We start from the raw sequence: 22,218 nt of genomic DNA on the forward strand, positions 1-22,218 counted from the left end.
CATCCTTCAGGATAGGTTGTAGATCCTTAATAATGCGTCGGAGGGGTTTTAGTTGGGGGCTGAAGGTGACGGCTAGTGGCGTTCTGTTATTTTCTTTGTTAGGCCTGTCCTGTAGTAGGTGACTTCTGGGAACTCTTCTGGCTCTATCAATCTGTTTCTTCACTTCCGCAGGTGGGTATTGTAGTTGTAAGAATGCTTGATAGAGCTCTTGTAGGTGTTTGTCTCTGTCTGAGGGGTTGGAGCAAATGCGGTTGTATCGCAGAGGTTGGCTGTAGACAATGGATTGTGTGGTGTGGTCAGGGTGAAAGCTGGAGGCATGTAGGTAGGAATAGCGGTCAGTAGGTTTCCGGTATAGGGTGGTGTTTATGTGACCATCGTTTATTAGCACTGTAGTGTCCAGGAAGTGGATCTCTTGTGTGGACTGGACCAGGCTGAGGTTGATGGTGGGATGGAAATTGTTGAAATCATGGTGGAATTCCTCAAGGGCTTCTTTTCCATTGGTCCAGATGATGAAGGTATCAATATAGCGCAAGTAGAGTAGGGGCATTAAGGGACAAGAGCTGAGGAAGCGTTGTTCTAAGTCAGGCATAAAAATGTTGGCATACTGTGGGGCCATGCGGGTACCCATAGCAGTGCCTCTGATTTGAAGGTATACATTGTCCCCAAATGTAAAATAGTTATGGGTAAGGACAAAGTCACAAAGTTCAGCCACCAGGTTAGCCGTGACATTATTGGGGATAGTGTTCTTGACGGCTTGTAGTCCATCTTTGTGTGGAATGTTGGTGTAGAGGGCTTCTGCATCCATAGTGGCCAGGATGGTGTTATCAGGAAGATCACCGATGGATTGTAGTTTCCTCAGGGAGTCTGTGGTGTCTCGAAGGTACCTGGGAGTGCTGGTAGCATAGGGCCTGAGGAGGGAGTCTACATAGCCAGACAATCCTGCTGTCAGGGTGCCAATGCCTGAGATGATGGGGCGCCCAGGATTTCCAGGTTTATGGATCTTGGGTAGTAGACAGAATATCCCAGGTTGGGGTTCCAGGGGTGTGTCTGTGCGGATTTGATCTTGTGCTTTTTCAGGGAGTTTCTTGAGCAAATGCTGTTGTTTCTTTTGGTAACTCTCAGTGGGATCAGAGGGTAATGGCTTGTAGAAAGTGGTGTTGGAGAGCTGCTATAATACCCACCTGCGGAAGTGAAGAAACAGATTGATAGAGCCAGAAGAGTTCCCAGAAGTCACCTACTACAGGACAGGCCTAACAAAGAAAATAACAGAACGCCACTAGCCGTCACCTTCAGCCCCCAACTAAAACCCCTCCGACGCATTATTAAGGATCTACAACCTATCCTGAAGGATGACCCAACACTCTCACAAATCTTGGGAGACAGGCCAGTCCTTGCCTACAGGCAGCCCCCCAACCTGAAGCAAATACTCACCAGCAACCACATACCACACAACAGAACCACTAACCCAGGAACCTATCCTTGCAACAAAGCCCGTTGCCAACTGTGCCCACATATCTATTCAGGGGACACCATCACAGGGCCTAATAACATCAGCCACGCTATCAGAGGCTCGTTCACCTGCACATCCACCAATGTGATATATGCCATCATGTGCCAGCAATGCCCCTCTGCCATGTACATTGGTCAAACTGGACAGTCTCTACGTAAAAGAATAAATGGACACAAATCAGATGTCAAGAATTATAACATACATAAACCAGTCGGAGAACACTTCAATCTCTCTGGTCACGCGATTACAGACATGAAAGTTGCGATATTACAACAAAAAAACTTCAAAACCAGACTCCAGCGAGAGACTGTTGAATTGGAATTCATTTGCAAATTGGATACAATTAACTTAGGTTACCTTGCATAATGACTTAGCCACTCCCAGTCTCTATTCAAGCCTATTTCCCCTTGTTTTTTCCTACCCCCCCCCCCGCCCGCCCCCCCAGACGTTCTTGTTAAACCCTGGATTTGTGCTGCAAATGGCCCACCTTGATTATCATACACATTGTAAGGAGAGTGATCACTTTAGATAAGCTATTACCAGCAGGAGAGTGGGGTGGGTGGAGAGAAAACCTTTTGTAGTGGTAAACACCCATTTTTTCATGCTTTGTGTGTATAAAAAGATCTTGTGTACTTTCCACAGTATGCATCCGATGAAGTGAGCTGTAGCTCACGAAAGCTTATGCTCAGATAAATTGGTTAGTCTCTAAGGTGCCACAAGTACTCCTTTTCTTATTGCTTTAGTGTGTCTCTTGCTCTCACTCTCCACATCACTGGGGCCCAGTGTGAGCTTGGCCTATACCCAGTAGAAAGGGAATATTTTCTTCCCCTTGAAAGGGACTGGTTGGGAATGGCAGATCAGCTCCTCATTCTCAGAATTGTAAAACACCACCCACACCACATCATAGTCCAGAGACACCCCAACCTTCCTGGGGCTCACACGCAGGGATAGGAGTCTCTTTCGGGAGATGGGAGCCCAGAGCTGACTCCCTCACTGCTGCAAGGCCCAGAACCCCTCCTGGGGTTTAAAGCTGATCACTCCTTTCTTCTCCACAGACTCCCTAGCCACCCCCACAGTCCAGTTTTCCCCTGCCCCCATATCTGCCTCCCAGTAATGTCTCCCCACGTTGCCCAGCACACATTGCTCAAAATCAAATCTCTTGTGAGTTTGGGACAGGTTCTTCCGCTCAACATCCCATTCCACGGATTTCTGATCTGGAGACACCAGGACCCGGGGATTCTCCAGGTCCAGGGTCATGGCCTCTGCAGATAGAGACAGAGCATCAGGGCAGACCAAAAGTGGGAGGAGGAAGGGAGTGAGAGCATCAAGACAAAGCCCACTCTGGTCAGGGTTGATGGGTGAAGGGCAGAGAGATTCAGAGGCGGTAGCAGATACAGCCCCACTAGAGGGAGAGACAAAATCTGAGGGAAGACAGATACACTGCTCAGCATGGGGACGGGAGGAGAAGACAGAAGAAGATGACCTTGTGCCCACAGCCAGGATGCGCTCAGAGGAGATACTGCAGCCCAAGGGGATGGGAGGAGCCATGGGCAGACATGACAACAAATAGCAAGGGGATCCTTGGGGATGGAAAAGCTGAACACTCCCTCCCTGAATATGGCAGAGGGAGAACGGCCCAGCCAGCCACAGTCAGTCCCACCCAGCCACAGTCAGTCCCACCAGGAAGAGGCAGGCAGCAGACACCCAACCCCTCCTGACAGCAGCAGTTCTGGAGATTGACACTGAAGCAAGAGATGGGGGAGCAGAAAGTATGCTGGAAAGACCCCAAAGCTCCTGCTGTCCCCCAGAGTTTAGACCCTCAGAAAGAGCCACAGCCAGCCCCAGTTGCCCTGGGGACTCTCCACAGAGGCCCTGGGGCAAACTTCTGAGTGGAGAGCTCAGGGGTAAATCCAGGGGCCTCATTTCAACCCAATGCTGCCAGCGCCGAGCAGCTGGAAAACCCATGGAAATGAGGTCATTGGAGCCAACCATTCCCAGCCCCACCCGAGCTCCGTGCCTGTTACCGTCCTTCCATCTCCCTCCTGGAGGCAGGCCAAGATCAGAAATCACCCTGGATGAAATGATGGGCCAGTGAAGCCCATGGAGACTCGACAGTGACTACAGCAGGGCATGGATTTCACCCACTGTGCACAGTTTGGTGTGCATTTACCTCTGACATCCTTCAGAATGTCTTTCAGATCAGGGGGGTAAAATACATTCTTTCCTTCAGTCCTAAAAAATATATCCCGTTATCTCTCAGTTTGGCTCTGCAATGGACGTAGTTCTGCAAAGCTTCTGCGAGGAACAGCATGGTAAATGGAAAAGAGAAGCATGCACATACCTGCTCAATACACTTTGCATGTCCTAAGCAAAAAAAGAAGAAAAATAATCAGTATCCACTTCACTTAATCTAACTCTTCAATAATTTTTTCCCCTGTGGTATCCCAGACTTGCTTCACATCAGGGCCATTTCCCTTCTGAATGGTCAAATGTCCAGAATTTCATTATTCTTGGAGAGCGATCTGGCTAAAAGCCTCTCTGCTCTGAGCCTACCCTGCTCTTAACCTGAGCCGTCCATATTGTTTGATTGCTGTAGTTTTTCTGAGGCAGACACCTCTGTATTTAAGGGTGAAACTGACTTCCCATTACACACCTGATTGAGTCTCTTACCCCCAAAAAGCAGAATACAAGGAAGAGCAGCCTCACCTTTGGTAGGTCACATCTCAGGCCGAGAGAGAATTTTTCCATTTAAATGTGATAGGAATTGAAGAACCCTAATGTCAAAGGCCCCAATCCACAAAGGCACTGAGGTGTAGCCTCACCAAGCATTGCAGTGCCTAGCCACCCAGTGAAACTACATATCTTAGGTTAGGTGTCCAGGCATCCTATATACTGAATGGGAAGAGACAGGTGCCTCAGAATGGGATCCGCAAAAGCCAGCACACTAGGTAGGGAGCCACCTAAGCCAGCCAGTGGAGACGGCAAGGAAAGGGGTGAGTCCTAAACCGCACCCATCAAATGGTGTTAGGGACCTAAGCTCAGCCTGGAGGGAGATGCCTGTCTCCACTTGGGATCCACCATCAGGAATCCCATCCAGGAGGCAGGCGTCTGAGTCCTTTTGTGGATCTGGGCCAGACCTCCCAGAACAACCCAGAGCATCTGAAAAATGTAGCACGAAGGAGCTATTGTCAATGCACTTCTCTGGTTCTGTACTTTGGTTCAGCTCAGAAGTTTTGCAGAGCTCTCATTCAGAGAGGACCCCTCAGGAAATCTCCTAGGGTTCATGTCCAGAATAGAATAGCCCCATATCTTTACCTCTCTGCTCCTGACTGCAGCTCTCAGTGGCTGTGGAAAGCTGATGGATGCTGGCACGCAAAAGGAAGAAATACTACAAAGTTAGTGCCGACTGCTGTTTCCTTTGGATATAAGTGACACACACTTCTACACTTTAAATAAGGGATGTGGGGTCACAAAAGTTATAATGCTGCACTCTGAACTGAGCTTACTGTGCCTACAGGGTCAGATACACCCTCACAAACAAAGTTACAAATTCCTGGTTGGACAGACACCAGACTGCTGTGCTAAGGTTCCTCACCCTCATGTTGTAGTCGTGTTCTCACAGCCTCGCCTGCAGAGGCAGATCTGGGCTATCAGTTACCATGCTCAGAAAGTTTTCTATTCCCCAGCTCCCCAGACACACACACCCCTCCTGAGTATGAACCCAGAATTATTAGTCTGACTTTGCACAGGGAACTGTAAAAAGTAAGCTCATAAAGTTCACCCCCGCCCTCAATGTGGAGAGGACAATGCAGACTTGTATTGCCAAACCGAGATTTTTCCCAACACTTCAGTTGAAGGCACACTGGTTTAGATTAAAACATCAAATAAGTTTATTAACTACAAAAGATTTTAAGTGATTATAAGTGATAGAAAACAGATCAAAGTAGATTATCTAGTAAATAAACAAAAACGTAAACTAAGCCTAAAATACTAGAAAGATAGGATATGAATTAGAAAATTCTCACCCTGTCTGATGACAGAAGCAGGCTGCAGATTCTTAAGGAACAAGCTGAGCTTGGAATCCCCAGGTCTTTCACAGACAGGCTAGAAATACCTTTATCCTGGGTCCAGCACTTTCCCCAGTTCAGTCTTTGTTCCTCAAGTGTTTCCAGGAGTCCGCTTGTGTGGACAGTGAAGAACCACCGAAGATGTCACTCCCTGCCTCTTATAGCTTCTTTGAATGGCTGGAACCTTTTGTTTCCAAAGCTTTGACTGCTACTTTAGCCCAGGCCTCAGGCCTCATACCAGGCCTCTGATACAAGGGATTATGATTCAGGCCCCCTTCCTACTACAGGTGGGTCTTGGAGAATGGAATGATGACACCTGTTATATGTGAAATACCACGCGCTCCCGAATCAATCCTTCAGCTAATCAAATTATCTTATGCAAAGACCAGATGCTCACCACCCTGCAGATGTTTGGCCAGCCACCTTCCTTGTTGGAGATGTGTGAATGTGGCATGGATGAGATCAGTGTAACAACGTGTCTAGCTGTGGTGCTCTAGATAGAGACAACACTGATGATAACTCTGATGAATAAATGTTTTCCATCTATATGTCAAGGCTAACTTCCCTAGGATTACTAAAGATCTATGTCTGTTTTATATAAGCAGTGCATCTCTGCCTTAAAGGTATAGTTTTAAAATGTCAATTTTAAAATATTTTCTCAAATATATATCTACTTAATTGTGCTAGGTTTGTTACGTTTGGTACCACTGTGTTTGTGGTAGAAAGAACTTTTAAATGATACCCAGCCTGACCCATTTCCAAGACATTGTACTATCAAAATTTCCACCAACTGGAGGACCTGGAGCTGGGAGGTGGCAGGGTGGCAGCAAGTCCCCATTGCCACACCGCAGAGGGTGACACTACTGACATTATGTTTCTATAGGTTTTACAAATCAAATGACTCCTCCTTGACCTTTCTATAGTAACCTGTCCATGGAATGAGACTGTACGACATTATGCGCCCAGACGACAAGTTCCACCAGAGCTAAGATTCTAGATTCAGTAGCAGGTGGTTACATGGGGTAAAGCTGTCTGATAATCATAACACATGCATTTCTATAGTGCTCTCAAAGCTTCCCTAAGAGATTTCGGTGCCCATTAAGATGAATGCCACCATAGCAGCACAAGGCAGATAGAGTAGGACTGAGAATCTGGTTCTTACGGTTAATGAGTTAAAACCTCTGTCTATCACTGAAAGCATGCTGAATTGTAACCTCCCTATTCTTTCTGCATAGAAACTGGAACACCGAAATTTAGGCCCAATGACTTAAACAGGGGAACCTTTGCTTATAACAATGCTCTCTATACATGTCTTCTTTTATTCTGTCTATACTTTCATCTCCTCGTCCTAAAGTTTATAAACTCACTGTGTCTTTCTCAGCTGTTCGATGGGATTCCAAGGAGTCCCTGAGTTGGGAATCTCCCAGTAAATAAGTACATTAATGTGCTCAGGAATTGACAGAAGCACCATGCTAATGTTATGCCATGTGAACAAGAACAACAAACGGGAGTTTTGCGAGGGAGTTCTCCAGGTGAAGGAGAGCGACTATGTGACCCTCATCATGGCTTTGTTGTCTGTTAGTTTGTCTGTTTGTGGTGTGCTTGCTGCTTGACTGTAATATATAGTGTGGTCTGGAGTGCTGTGTGCTGAGCCTAGTGGCCTGATAGGCAAGGCTGAGAGCTTCTTAACAAGGCTTTGAGCCCTCATCCCTTTAGGATCCATTAACCATTAACCAGGGGCAGGGCTACTCAGAGAGAAGAGGGATTTAAAAAGCTAGCACCTAAGCAATCAGAGGAGCTAGTGACCATGAAATTTAACTGGCACAATTTTTCTAAGATAGGTTTTAATGTAAAAATATCCACCTTACAGGTATGGCTAGTGGAGGTTCAGGGTCAGAGTTAAGGGTGATTGTGGAATTTACCTGTGCATTTCACACCTTGCTGATGCTTGATTTGTAACTGCAGCATCCAAATAATATTGTTTGAATAAGTGATTTCTGTGTGTGAGGATTAACCATAAGTAAAACCCCTTCCCTGTAGTGCATTGTATCTATGGCTCTTACCCAGTTATATGATGGTGTAATGTGGGACTCATTTGTAAGGCAGGAGGTTTAAGGTCTCTGTAGATACCGTCACTCTGAACAACCTGCGTAGCAGTGTCATGGAGGCAGCTGGTTCATGCCTTGCTCCCCGAACCAGTGTGTCCCTCACTTCTCCCATTAGCATTACAGTACCTTTGATAATGTACAGAGTTTGAGCTCCATCAGTCTCTCACTATAAGACCCATTTCCCAGAGCTCAGATCATTCTGGCAGATCTTTTCTGAACCTTCTTCAATATTTTCGAAGCATGGACACCAGAACTGGACACAGTATCCAGAAATGGCCTCACCAAAGCCATAGGTACCACCTTCCCACTCCTACCTGACATATCCATGCTGATATGTCTGAGGATTGCATTCTCCCTCTTAGAGTACAGAGTCACAAGGGGAGCTCATGTTCAGCTGATTTCCACCATGGCTCCATAATCCCTTTCTGAGGTCTTGTCTACACTGCAGAGTTTTGTCAACAAAAGGCAGCTTTTGGCAACTAAACAGTGGAAGCGCAATGCCACTTTTAGTGACAAAACTCTTCAGTTTTGGTGACAAAATAAAACCACCTCAACAAGAGTCATAGGACTTTTTATGCAAAAGTTTTATCACCAAAGTTCCAGTGTAGACACTGTGTTTGATTGTATCACTTTAACTGGCCTCCTTCTGTCCCACAATGCCCATTTTGACTGTTCTGGTCAGCAGTTCCAATTGCACTGTCCTGTAGCCAGGTAAGCAACCATCCGCCCCTCCCCCTTTAAAGCCCCGGAAATTTTTGAAATTCCCCTTCCTGTTTGTTTCAAAGTGGAGAGCTCATATCGTGTCTTCCCATCTGATCATGGTGGCTCCACACACCAAACAGTCTCCCGCTTGGAGCAATGCGGAGCTGCTGGAGCTGCTCCGTATTTGGGGAGAGGAGTCTGTGCAGTTCCAGCTGTGCTCCGGCCGAAGAATTTTGATATCTATGGGCAGATTTCTCAAGGCTTGTGCTTAAAGGGCTACGGTGGGACAGAGTGCAGTGCAGAGCAAAGATCAAGGAGCTGCGGCAGGCGTATCAGAAGGCGAGGGAGGCAAACCTTTGCTCCAGTGCTGTGCCCCAGACCTGCCATTTCTATAAGGAGTTGGACATTATCCTTTGTGGCAACCCCATCTCCACCACCAAGAGCCCCATGGATACTTTAGTGGGGCTGGTGCCAGCAGAAACTGGACCTAACCCAGAGGATGAAGTCATTGACGAAGAGGTGGAGTTAGATCATAGAATACCAGGGTTGGAAGGGACCTCAGGAGGTCATCTAGTCCAACCCCCTGCTCAAAGCAGGACGAATCCCCAATTTTCCCCCCCAGATCCCTAAATGGCCCCCTCAAGGATTGAACTCACAACCCTGGGTTTAGGGGGCCAATGCTCAAACCACTGAGCTATCCTGCCCCCCAGGTCCTCAGCTGACGATGTGGAGCCCACAGTGGGGTCACCCAGTGGTGCGTCCAGTCAGGAGCTGTTCTCCACTCTGGAGGTGTCTAGCCAGTCTCAGCAGTCGCACTCTGGTGAGCAAGAAGCAGTAGTGGAGACCCCTGGTAAGTGGTTTTGTTTTGTGAAGTGTTGAAGGCATAAAATGTATAAGGCTGGTTGTGTTTCTGTGAGCTGGGCATTTCCCCAGGCAGCTAAGCAGTACGATGGAACAAGGTGTTGATGCACACCGAGATTTCACAAGAATCCCCGAGGGAGATCTCTAGGAAACTTTTCTAGAGCTACTCTGCAATCCTCTGCTGAAGGTTCCTTGTCAGAGCTGCTTTGTTCCTTCCCCCATGGAAGGAAGGTTTCCCACATCATTCTTCAATCACTTGCGAAGGGACCAAAGCAGCACACAGGCGAGCAGCATAGGAACAGAGGCAGAAGCCGCAAGAGTGTAGTAGATGTACCCTTGCTTCCCTGCTTACCCTCAGGAGTGAGATGTCTGCTACAATGACCCCTGTGACAGGTTGGACCCCCTTTCCAGGGTGTCACCTGATGTGCTGGGGTCCCACTGAGCCCACCTGTCCCACCAGCTTGGGTTTCCCTTACTCTGTGCAACTGTGACAGGCTCTCAAGCCCCTTTCCAGCACACACACAGGTAGGGACCCACCCAGCTGTAGAATCACACAGAATCTGTGATCAGTTCTGTGTGGGATGAGTCAGCTAGGGGATTGCCCAGCACTCAAGTGTACACACCCTCTGGAGTGTAAACCCAAAATTATATTGTCTTGTATTTTATAGAGATCTATACAACGTAAGCTTAATGAAATTCACCCCCTCCCTCAATGTGGAGGAAGATATGCACAGCTTCTCCCCTCCCCCACCCACAATTATGAATTACACAAAATGGGTTTTAGGATAAACAAAAACAAGTTTATTAACTACAAAAGGTAAATGTTAAGTGATTATAAGGGATGGCAAACAGAACAAAGCAGATTATTGAGCAAATAAAACAAAACACGCAAACCAGGCTGAATACATGAAAGAAATTGGCTACAAATAGTAATTTCTCACCCTAAATGTTGTTTTATGCAGGTTGCAGAGTTTCTTGAAGGTAAACTGCACTGCTTGCAGCTTAAATCTCCAGGTATATCCTTCACAGGCTGACCTTTCTCGCCTGGGCTCATCCCCTAAAATTCCCCAGTTTAGTTCCTTTGTTTCTTCAAGTGTTTTCAGCAGTGTTCCTTCTTGGGCTGGGAGGAAGTGGAGAAGAGCCAAAATGAACTCACTCCACAGCCTTAAATAGGATTTACATATGGCAGGACTGCTTTGTTTCATAGTTTGACCCTCACCCCCTTCCAGTGGAAAAACACCAGAGCCAAGATGGGGTCTAGTACCTGGTGACACTATCACCTGACCTTGCAGTGTCAAAGCAGCATCCCAGGAAACTTCTCAGGAAGGAGGGAAATTAGTATCTTCACAGACCTATTGTACTTCCTAATGGCTCATTCAGGCTAATTGCCTACTGTGGTGGGAATTCCCCAGGTGCAAGCACTTTTGTAATTGATACATAGTCCATGTCCCTAATTTCAGATACAGAAATGATACGTTCAAACAAATAGGATAATCACATTCAGTAAATCATAACCTTTCCAGTGATATCTCACATGACCCATCTTGCATAAAACATATCTTAGTTATGCCATATTCATATCATAACAATATTTCTATGAAGAATATGGGGCATAATATCACATCCCCCGCCTTTGGAAAAGGGTGGGAAAATTCAGAATATTGTCCCTAGTCAACTGCACCATTAGCTTTTTCCACATCCTCTGTCACTAGGTTGCCTCCCTCATTCAGTAAGGGGCCCACACTTTCCTTGACTTTCTTCTTGTTGCTAACATACCTGAAGAAACCCTTCTTGTTACTCTTAACATCTCTTGCTAGCTGCAACTCCAGGTGTGATTTGGCCTTCCTGATTTCACTCCTGCATCCCCGAGCAATATTTTTATACTCTTCCCTGGTCATTTGTCCAATTTTCCACTTCTTGTAAGCTTCTATCTAGGTTTCCTGTGTAAGGATTCATGAGCGGAAGGCTGGGTCTCCTAGGATCACTGTGGTCATTTCAACATCCCACACTGTAATCTTCTGGGCTGGAAAGAAAGCCTCTGCTTTCAGCTTTCTGTACAGGCCAGTGTTCCTGCACCTTTCCAGACCACCCCGCATTGATGTCAGTGAAATGCCCATAGTGACCCATAAGCACTCACAACACCCAGTAGCGCTGGAACCGGGGAAGCCAGGGGGCCAGGGCCCTCCCACTTTTTGAAAGTGGACTGGCCTGGTCCATCCACTTTTCTCAGTTGTGGCTGATCACCAGGGAGGAAAGACTTATGTCACTGGCTCCAGCCAAGGATCAGCTTAAGCCCAAGGCCATGGAAGCCAGAAATGCTGCAACCCAGGCAGACATCAGGGCACCTACAGAGACCTTGCTGAGTCTGGAGTCACCGAGGACAACACAGACCAGAGAACCTGGAAATTACAGAACTGCTTGGATGCGGCGGCAGGAACTATGGTAGGAAGCAGCCCAGGGGAATTTGATAGGGGCCTGGTTAGAGAACCAGGATTTTGAGTCAGCATGTTTCAGTTGGAACCCCCCATACCTGGGCTGCCACTCCCCTTTCTTGTGCATGGCAGCCCCCATACCACTAGGCCTTACTGCCCCACTGACAGGGGCAAATTTACTGATTGTAGTGGCTAGGCCTTACTGCCCTGCTAAGAGGGGTGAATCTATTGACTCTGGCCATTGGGCCACACTGCCCAGCTAGTAAGGGTGAGTACAGTGACTTTGGCCATTAGGTCATATTACCCTGTTAAGAAGGATGGGGATATTGACTTGGGCTTGAGAGACATAGATGTGGGTTATGTACGCCCCAACTCTATACCCTAAGAGACTAGGGGCATACTCATCCTGCACTGGAGGTGTTGGATCATATTAAAGAAGTTCTGTATTAAAATCACAAATGAGTTTGATTCCCCATAGTTTAAATTCCAGGGTATTACTAATTAAGAGGTCTCTTGGTTTTTGGTACTGTTTCTCTCCCTCTGTGTGTGAAACTTGCAAGCTGCTAATTGTGTTAGTACATTCTAAGACAGAGTCTGTTCTCAAAGCAATTCACAGAGACTCAAAGCAATACTCTAACAACAGAAACAGCACCCAGAGACTCCCCGCCCTTTTGTTGTATTAACAATTGTGATTTAAAATAGAGATGGAGGATGTATGTGGATGGATGCTTGGTGTGGATAATAACTAAATGATCAGGGAGGTGCCAGCCTAAGAATCCAGTGTCCATCGGCTGAAGAAGGCGTCAAGTGGAAATAACCAGAGGACCCCCGGAGGGCAGACTGGAATCCACCCAACAGCCTCAAGAATGGGAGAACCAAAGAACAAGATAACATCTTGGAGCCGTCAGGAATGTGCTATCTGCTGATTGATTCAGCAACAGCATGATGCAGCAATTCCCATAGACTGGCATAGGAAGAAATTCCTATAAAAATAGACTCTAAAAAGTCAGAACTTTGGGGTCTGATTCTGCAAACCAACTTCCAGGAGCATTAGATGAGCATCTGACAAGGCCCTGCTCCCTCCTCATGTCCAGGCCACCTGGCCAGTGGCTTGGCATGAGCAACTCTAAGGCTGGTAACTATGATAACAACTTTGCAGAACCTGTGTGTGTGTGTGTGTGTATGAATGAATGTGTGAATAAATATGAGATTGAATGGAATGTTATAGCTATAACTAACTGCTTACTATGATAACAACCTTGCAGAACCTGTGTGTGTGTGTGTGTGTATGAATGAATGTGTGAATAAAGATGAGATTGAATGGAATGTTACAGCTGTAACTAACTGCTTACTATGATTCTTTCTGTATTCACAATAAATGTGGTATTTTGCCTTTTTCCCTTTAATAAGATCCTGCTGGTTTTTATTTTATTGGTACAACAGAGGGGGACTTTCTCCCTCTGGAGGTGTACCAGCCCGCTGCCTTGGGAGCACTGCTGCCAAAAGGGTTCCAAGGGTGTAGCCCTGCCCACCCTCTGCTCCAAGGCCCTGCTCCCACTTGTCCTCTTCCCCTGTGGTCCTGCCTGCACTGCTCCTCTTCCTGCCCCCACTCTACCTCTTCCCCCAAGATCCCACCCTTGCTCCACCTCTTCCCTTGAGGTTCTGCTGCCTGCCAAGGTGGCTAAGGGCAAGGTGCAAAGAGTCACAAGCAGTGGGGGGGAGGGGCTCAGAGGAGGGGACCGTGTGGGAGTAGGGCCTGGGATGGAGTGGGGGTGGAGCGTGTTGGGATGGTGCCAAATTGGTGTGGTCATACTGAATGAATGGTGTGAGCATAACTTGATGTGACTTAAACATGGCTGAAGGGCTGCAGAGGATCCTGGGAGCAGGGTCCCTTTAAGCAGAAGCAAATTTAATAAAGAACTGGCAAAGTCTGCATGTACAATCAATATTGAACCTATTGGTTGGCAAATATGAGCCTGTCATAAATATAAAGGGAAGGGTAAACACCTTTAAAATCCCTCCTGGCCAGAGGGAAAACCCTTCCACCTGTAAAGGGTTAAGAAGCTAGGATAATCTCGCTGGCACCTAACCAAAATCTCCACTGAGGAGACAAGATACTTTCAAAAGCTGGGGGGAGGGAGAAACAAAGCCCCCCCCCCCCTCTCTGTGATGCTTTTGCTGGGGACAGAACAGAAATGGAGTCTTAGAACTTAGTAAGTAATCTAGCTAGATATGCGTTAGATTCTGTTTTCTTTAAATGGCTAAGAAAATAAGCTGTGCTGAATGGAATGTAGATTCCTGTTTTTGTGTCTTTTTGTAACTTAAAGTTTTGCATAGAGGGATTCTCTGTTTTGAATCTGATTACCCTGTAAGGCATTTACCATCCTGATTTTTACAGAGGTGATTATTTTTTTTTCTATTAAAATTCTTCTTTTAAGAATCTGATTGCTTTTTCATTGTTCTTAAGATCCAAGGGTTTGGGTCTGTGTTCACCTATGCAAATTGGTGAGGATTTTTATCAAACCTTCCCCAGAAAAGGGGATGTAAGATTTGGAAGGATTTTTTTTTGGGGGGGAGACGTTTCCAAACGGGCTCTTTCCCAATTATATCCCTGTTAGACGTTTGGTGGCAGGGATAAAGTCCAAGGGCAAAAAGTAAAGTAGTTTGTACCTTGGGGAAGTTTTAACCTAAGCTGGTAAAAGTAAGCTTAGGAGGTTTTCATGCAGGTCCCCACATCTGTACCCTAGAGTTCAGAGTGGGGAAGGAACCTTGACAGGGCCCATGCAAAAGTAAATATCACATGTATAAAGTCCCATGTATATAGCTCAGTGATTTGCGTATTGGCCTGCTAAACCCAGGGTTGAGAGTTCAATCCTTGAGGGGGCCATTTAGGGGTCTCTGGCAAAAATTGGAGATTGGCCCTGCTTTGAGCAGGGGGTTGGACTAGATGACCTCCTGAGGTCCCTTCCAACCCTGATATTCTATGATACTATGCCCACCTTTATTTGAATGAAGCTCCTTCTGATCTGACAGCTCAGGCATTGTCCGTTTCATCCAGAATAATTCACAAACTTGAAACCTAATCCTGTAAATCCGTAATCATTTGATCAGTCCCATTGTCTTCAGTGGGATTGATTTGCATGACGGACCACTTTTGTGGACTGGTAAGAGTTTCAGGAGTCTGTTCCTATGAAGGAAGTTGAATCTCCAGTTGAACTGCAATGCTTGGGTACAATACCATAAAGCAGTTTAGGACACAGTTCTACTTAAAATTTGTCTTTTATTAAAGTCATACATATGCTGAAATGGCTCCTCACCCCATTCCCATATTCCATATAAACAGACTGAATACTACATACGGGAGGGGGGAAGTGAGGAGTTAAGCTTGCTGATGTTTGTATATACAAAGGGAGGTGTCCGAGGGGATGGGGAGAGCGTGGGGGCCCTGGGCTGAGGGCAGGGTGGGGAGGAGTCACATGGAGGGTCACGTGGGGATATCACATGCCCCCACTCATTGTGTCCCTCCCATAAGTGTAGTACCGGCAAGAAATGATTTCTACTTGCACCACTGAGAGGCTCCCAAAGATCCCCGAAGGCAGCAGAGTCAATGAGAGGGAATGTGGGGCTGGGCTTGGCAGGGAAAGGGTTAATGCAGGAGGGGTGGCTCCAGGGCTCTGCTGGAACTGAGGGACATGGACGGGCCCTCAGGCAGGGGAGCAGGGCACAGCACAGGGAGCAGAGGGTGAAAGGAAGGGACCAGCCCCTGGTTCTGCATTCTCCAGGCTGGGCATGGTGCTGGGAGAGACAGGTGAGAAACTCCTGCCAGCTGGGGATCTGACACCCAGGATCTATCTCAAGAGCCCTGCAGGGAGACGCCAGAGAAATAACCCTCTGGCTGTGGGACTAGCAGGATGGACAGGGGGATTTTCCCTGCCAGGCTCCAGGATGCCCCCAGGACACCCCTGGCAGCCACAGGGCTGGGCAATGCTCTGCAGGACCCTCTGCCCTTTTGTCTGCTAGACTAGGAAGCTCTAGTATCAAATCTTTACCACATCTGGTACTTGGAGATGTATCAAGCCTCTCTCAGCCATCTCTGGCTAAGCTAACTACATGTAGCTCCATACGCAAAGAGGCAGGTTTTTTGGGTCTTTCTTGACTCATCTTTGGAGCTCTTCTCTGAGCCCCTGCAGTGTCTCCATGCCCTTTCTGCAGGGCAGAGCCCAGATCTGGACCTGAGAGCCAGTGCCGGTCTCCCCAGAGCCATATGTAGAGGTGACCCCACTGCCCTGCTCCCTGTCCTCCTGTGCATACAGCCCAGGTCATGCTCACCCTGTACGCCACACATGGGAGCTCATTGCCAGCCATTGCCTCGGCAGCCTTTTCAATCTCCTCTAGTCCCCTCCAGCAGCGCTGGCACTTCCCTGACTCCAGGGAAGTTTTCAGCCTTGTGTTCGGCTCTGAAGAGTCTCTCCTTGGTCATCGCTGCCCTTCCGTGTTAGCATGCTTGGCACGAACACCACTGGGAGCCATTTGCACTTTGACAGGCATTTCTCAAGCTTGTCTCCTCCCTACGCCATGTACAGGCCACTTACAGTCCAGATTATAGTGTCTAGCACAAGGGTCCTAGATTCCTCCAACCCACTGCCAAGGGGAGCCCAGGGCCAGATTTCCCTCAGCTCACCTGACCAGCCCTTTCCCTAAGGAGAAACCCTGGTGCTGCCATCCCTGCCCTGAGCCATTCACCTCCCTTAATCTTCCTGTAGATGTTACTGCTCAGATCCAGGGCTGAACTTCCTGGGTCAGAGGCTGCTGCCTCTATTGTGATCTGGGAGCCCAGGCTGATCTGCTGCTGCTCCCCAGAGGGGTCTGTGGGAAAGACCTGCATTAACCCCCATCTGTGCCCAGCTGGGGTTGGGGACTTTCTCCAGTGGCTGGAACCAGCCCCTGTGGCAGCCCTGCGCTCTGCCCACACCAGCCCCTGAGCCGGAGCCTGCAGGTGAGGGGAGAGACCCGGGGGGAAAGGGCTGGGGCCGGGCAGGAAAGTGACTCTGCACCAACGGCCCCTCCTTGCCCCAGCTCTGCTCCCAGGGGGCTGGGGGTCTACGATTCCCAGAGCTGCTGCCCTCCCTGACACACCCTGCCCCAGGCTCTGCTCCCCTGAGTGTCTGCAGCTCTGGGAGAGAGACAGGGGCAGCAGGAGCAATCAGTGGGGAGGGAGGTTCCCGTTCCCAGCCCTGCCCCATTCCCTGCAGATTGACTTTCCCGGGGAGGAGCAGGGAGAGGAAAAGCCAGTTCCTGCCTCTGCCTAGTCCCCGCGCTGCTGTGGGATGCGCTGCCCTGGGGACAGTGTCAGGGGGGGATCCCCAAGAGAGGCTCCTTTGATTCTGTCCTTTCAATGCAGCTGGAGCACACAGTGACAGTTAGTGTCGGCTGCACAATTTTAGTCTCTAAAGGGCCCTTTTCGGATGCTTATAACATGTTCAGCGTTACTAGATGGACCTTGGGTCTGACACAGTCTGACTATTCCTGTGTTCATCTTTAGGGTAGCTAGTCTCTGTCTTGGGTGAATCTATTTTTGAAAGTTGGGTGGGAAAAAACCCACCTACCCTGTTTTTGAGAAGGATCTGGGGAAAAGAGCAAGTTACAATTTTAACATTTAAAATGTTTTTAATCAACTCTATTTTCTTAACAATATCGACTGGAACATTTACATTTGACAGAAGTATCTCATACATCAGATGAATTTCTCTCTCTAATCTTGTAGAAATCTGTTTTGATGTAGATTTTTTTTAGAGATTGCAGAAGAGTCATACATATGATTTTAGGGGGCTGTAGAATAATCCTTACAGTGAAAGATATAAAGAGCTTAATCGATTTAGTTTATTATTAAAAAAAGTTGAAAGGTGATTTGATTATACTGTACAAGTATCTTCACAGAGAGAAAATAGTTGATACCAAATGACTCTTTAGTTTAGTGCAGTGGTTCTCAGCCAGGGGTATGTGTACCCATGGGGATACTTAGGGGTCTTCTGGGGGTACATCAACTCATCTAGCTATTTGCCTAGTTTGACAACAGGCTACATAAGAAGCACTCTTGAAAGGGGTACAGTAGTCTGGAAAGATTGAGAGCCACTGGTTTTGTGGATAAAGGCATAACTTCAACCATTAGGTAGCTGATGAAGCCAGACAAATTCAGATTAGAAATTAAGCACAAATTTTTAATAGTGGAGGTGATTAACTGCTGCAACAAATGACCAAAGGAAGTGGTGGATTATCCATCTCTAGATTAGATCAACACTGGATGACTTTTTGAAAAATGTGTTTATGGGGAATAGGTTAACTGGGTTACATTTAATGCCTGTGGCATACAGGAAGTCAGATGAGATGATTGAATAATCTCTTCTGGCCTTAAACTCTTTGAATTTTAGGATTTCATTCCACAAATACTTGTTTAGAATCTGGATGGTCCCAAACACTGCACTTAATCTCTGTTACCAAGAGGATGTAAAAAAGTCTCTAGATCTAGTCATGGTGGGAGGGGCTAGGTCTGTGCCATAATAAAGTGATGAAGTCCAGGATTTTTAAATATAGGAGCCTAAATTCAGACACCTAAATCCATATTCAGGCACCTGAATAAAGGCCCTGATTACAAAAGCACTGGACACTCAGAACTGAGTCCCAATGCTGCAGGCTCTGTATTTTCGAAACTCAGATTACTTATTGAGACAACAGTATATGGATTTGGGACCTAATTTAGGTGGTTGGTTTTTAATATCTTGGTCAAGCATTTCCCTAGGATGACTGTCTAGAATGACTGTCTTCAGGAAAAGAACCTGTAGGCAAGTGAGGTGTGAAATGCACTAAAGCCCCTTCTGAAACTTCCCCAGTTGCCCTTCTCACCCTGACAGGTGGCAGAATCACATCCATAGTTTGCACCAGATCATCTGACTGTCCCTGGGGACAAGGAAAGGAAATGGCTGCAGTAGAGCTGGTGAGCTTCGAGGAGATGGCTGTGTATTTCACTGAGGGGGAATGGGCCCTGCTGGACTCAGGTCAGAGATCCCTGTACGGGAACATCATGTGGGAGAATTATGAAACTGTGGCTTCCCTGGGTAAGGATTCCTGTCCCACAGGATATTAGAAGCTGTGGGTTGTCCGAATCATGTTGGTCAGCTTCTGTGCAGCATTGTCCGTTGGTCTCCCAGATTTCAGGGGGATCAGCCCCTATAATCCATAGATCCTGTGTGGGTGAGACTGTCCTCTCCCCCAGGACAAAAGAGATTCAGGGACATAATGGTGCTAATCTTCCCATAACCAAGATTTTCATGTGAGACAAACTCATTCTTTCCTTCCCCTTCCCAAGGCAAGCTGCATCCTCTGGGACCACTGACTCTGGTCTCAGGCAGAGCTGAGTCATGAGACATTGCTCCATCTCTATGTCCCCAACAGCCAGATTTTCAAATGTGCTTCACCTCCATCTTGCCCATATTCCACCCCAGCTGTGTTAGCAGCAGGCCACAGATGTTCTCAACTCTTCTGGCTGTCAGGAAGAGAATGAAGCAGAATCATGGGGCTGGGTCCAGCTTCTGTCAATGCCTCCAAGGCTACCCCTTGTGCCAGTGTGCTGAATTCCTGGAAGGAGGGTGTTGCTGCTGGTGTCTGTTCCTGGTCTGGTGAAGTGGTGGTTCCTTGCAGTGAGAGGGGCTGGGTTCTGGGACTGAGGGAGGGTGTATGAAGTAAGGTATGGTCTGGGAGTGGTCTGTGGGGTATATTCCTATGGCAGAAAAAAGTGAGGAGGACTCTTATGTTTCAGGGCCTACTCTGGGACTCAGGAGACCTGGGGTCAGTTCCAGGCTCTGCTGCAGGCTCTGAGCTTTTGTCCGTCACTGAGGAGCCCCAGAGGAGCCCCAGAGAATTAAACATCCAACTTCCATTGCCTTGTGTGGCTGGGCCCCTTTAAAGGTCCCAGCTTCATTATCTCTGATCCTCAGTTCCCCCTCTGTGAAATAGAGATAATCGTCCACTGTCTGTCTTGTCATTTTACACTGAAAAGCTTTTTGGGCTGGGACTGTCTCTGCCTCTATGAATCTCTTGTGCCTACTGTCAAAGTCCAGGGAGATTAGGGTTTGGGATTGAAACTCAGGAGAGATGGGTTCAATTCCCTGCTCTGCCTCAGACGTCCTGTGTGAATTTGGGCAACACCCTTAGACTGTCCATGCCTCAATCCCGGTACAATGTGGATAATGGCACCTCCTATTTTACAGGGGGTATAATAATAAATGCCTTTATACTGTACTATGTATAGATACTGTGGTCATTGGGGCCATATAAGCCCAACTGATAGCCCACTGAGAATCCAGGTGCTGCTGTAATAACTATTCTTGGCCTGGTGCCACGGGAACACTGGTGTAAGGGTTACAAGAGTTCCATGTTCTGATCTCTCTCTCTCTGCTCGTGTTCAATCCATCACCAGCTTTCTCCACACCTGCTTTAGCTGTTGCAGGGCCGTGAAGTGGGAAGGGGGCTCTCCAGTGCCAGACTGTCAGAAGCAGCAGAGAATTAAGGAATTGACTACTGTGATTCATTAATATGTCTTTGTGCTCCCTGGCCTCTTCATTGGGGAGAATTTTCAGGAGGTCCTGGGAATGGAGCATTATGGTAACTGCTGCTTCATGGATTAGGAGGACTCTATCTGTGTTTGAGCCTAGGTGGGAATAGAGCAGCTCCTCCATTTCTCTGGGTCTGTAGTGCACAGGGTAGCAGGAGAGCAATCTCTGCAAAGATTGTTTTTTGCCTGAAGTAAGGAGCAGCCTGACTGGGCTGGTGACAGAAGCAGGTCTGGTGTTTCTGACATCCATGTCCAGTGTCTGGCTGGCTCTGTGTTGGGGAATGGACATTGTTGGTGAAAAGCTCAGGATATTGAACCCTGGTGATTGTGAGCAGTGACTGTGTCCTCACTGGTGCTGTGCACATTGTGTGTGTGTTGCTGTAACTTGTGGGGGCCCACCACATGGTTCTTAGCACTGCAGGGAGCTGAGTTGCTCTTTGATTCATTCCCACTGAATTTTGTGAGAACTTGTCTGTCCTTCTGGGCACACGGGGGGTGGGGAGGAATTGTGGGAAGGCATTGACAGACTGTTAGTATTCAAAGGATATTGCCTATATCCTCACTGCAAAGTGAACAGGTTACCAGCCTGGACTGAACTAGCACCCAGACTTTAGCCTGTACCCACACATGAAAACTGTATTAAAATTGTGACTCTTAAACAAGAGGAGGAGAGCATCAGAAATTAATGAACCAAAACTGGTGTCAGAAACTAGGACTAATAGGTGCACAAAATAAAGGATGGTTATTCCACCCACCCATCGCCTTTTGGGGGCTCTTAAAAAGAGGGTTTCTTGGAGAAGAGAGAACTTTTATCATCACCACAATTGCAGCAGAAACTTTAGTGGAGATGCTTGACCATTATCACTGTGCCAGCAAGGTCCTCGATCTGATACATGTAAGCTCCTGCTCTGTCTTCCCATCCCTTATTTGCTCCTTTCTGCCCCTCCCCCCCATCTTGCTCCTGTCCTATCTCAGTCTCTCAGCTTTCCACCTTGATCTTGAAAACAGCTGCACTGCACAACGCCAGCAAGGTGAGATGATAAAGTCCACCTAGCGCTGCCCATACTAAGAAAGACCAGTGAAGGGGAGGGAGCCAACCAGATCAACCAGGGAAGTGAGCTGGGGTCCTGAGCAACGGCAGTCATGAATGACTTGCCAGCCCAAAGTATCCATCTGTTACCAAGGAGTTCCCCATATGCTGAGAACACCAACAAAAGCTGTATTTCCCCCCATCTTCACTGTCCTATCTCTTCTCTCCCCTCTGTGTCTGCCTCTGTTGTCCAGCACAGCTAAAACCTCCCTATACATAAGAGAATCCACACAGAACCCTAGAAGTGTCCTGGTTAGTGATGGGCTAAGTGAATGATACCTTTGCCAATTCCCACAAATCTCAGTTAGGCTAGGTGGGAGTGGCCATGTAACAAGGACATGCCATAGTTACTAAGGCAGAGGATGAAATCACCTTCCTGGAACAGAGCCATGCAGAGCAGACGCTGAGATAATATTCCCACATTGTGATGGGATTTAATTACTCTGTTTGCATCCTCTGTTCAGTTGCTACGTTTAAGCTTGGTGTTAAACATGGTTTGAGGTGTGTATCTTATATGCTGTGACTTCTCATTTTTTCTTGATAGTGTTCTAAACCAGTGTTCACCCAAGTACTTAAGTGTGGTGACACCGAGCCTCACAACACATACTTTTTAGGTATGTTCTAAGCCCCACCCCTCTTACAAAGATAGGCACTTCTCTTTGTCTGCAATTCATGAATCAGGGGAGTTAGTCACTGACCTGTAGATGGGGCCTGGGCCTGTAGACAGGTTCAGAGGCTACTTAACTCCACCAAAAAAACACCGGAAGAGAGTCCTCCCTCATAACTTTTATGCCAGTGGTTAGGGTACTCACCCAGGATCCAGGAGACCACCAGTTAAAG

General features: G+C 47.5%; 2 protein-coding genes across 2 annotated transcripts in view; both read left to right on the forward strand.

The window, feature by feature from the left end:
* LOC114019174 (zinc finger protein 883) overlaps positions 1–8,973 on the forward strand; it is a 41,315-nt gene extending 32,342 nt beyond the window's left edge. Inside the window, exon 4 of the transcript XR_006285879.1 lies at positions 8,917–8,973. The gene's annotated coding sequence lies outside the window, so the exon portion shown is untranslated. The remainder of the gene's footprint in view (positions 1–8,916) is intronic.
* LOC102940697 (zinc finger protein 271) overlaps positions 1–22,218 on the forward strand; it is a 342,407-nt gene that overhangs the window by 5,974 nt on the left and 314,215 nt on the right. Inside the window, exon 3 of the mRNA XM_043528496.1 lies at positions 16,661–16,673. The gene's annotated coding sequence lies outside the window, so the exon portion shown is untranslated. The remainder of the gene's footprint in view (positions 1–16,660; positions 16,674–22,218) is intronic.

Source organism: Chelonia mydas, chromosome 14 (assembly GCF_015237465.2).
Source record: "Chelonia mydas isolate rCheMyd1 chromosome 14, rCheMyd1.pri.v2, whole genome shotgun sequence".
Lineage (NCBI taxonomy): Eukaryota > Metazoa > Chordata > Testudines > Cheloniidae > Chelonia > Chelonia mydas.